Source organism: Triticum dicoccoides, chromosome 4A, assembly GCF_002162155.2.
Source record: "Triticum dicoccoides isolate Atlit2015 ecotype Zavitan chromosome 4A, WEW_v2.0, whole genome shotgun sequence".
Lineage (NCBI taxonomy): Eukaryota > Viridiplantae > Streptophyta > Magnoliopsida > Poales > Poaceae > Triticum > Triticum dicoccoides.
Window position 1 is genome coordinate 655,006,726 of NC_041386.1, and position 648 is coordinate 655,007,373.

Genomic DNA, 648 nt, shown 5'->3' on the forward strand with positions numbered 1-648 from the left:
AACATACTACGGTAACTTCTGTGCAAATAACATGATAACTCAAACATGGCGGACCTGATAACTTATGTACCCCGGTCCTGATAGCTCGGTCGGCGAGGGTGGGGGTGGGGCAAGTCGCTGAAACATGCCATGGTCACTTTTGTGCAAATAACACGATAACTCAAACATGGCGGACCTGATAACTTATGTACCCCGGTCCTGATAACTTGGTCGATGAGGATGGGGGTGGGGCAAGTCGCTGAAACATGCCACGGTAACTTATGTGCAAATAACATGATAACTCATACATGCTAGACCTGATAACTTTGTAGGAGGGGTCGGGGTGGGGGTGTCGTTGAAACTTACGACGGTAACTTCTATGCAAAAATCATGATAATTCACACATCTTAAAATGATAAATTATGTAGCAGTCCTGGTAACTTTGTCGGTGGGGTTGGGGTTTGGGTGGAGTCATTGAAACATACCACGGTAACTTCTATGCAAATAACATGATAAGTCACACATCATAGAAATGATAAATTATGTACCCAATCCTGATAACTTTATCGGCGGGGATAGGGTGGGAGGAGTTGTTGAATCATACCACGATAACTCTTATGCAAATAACATGATAACTCACAAATCGCAGACTTGATAATTTATGTACCC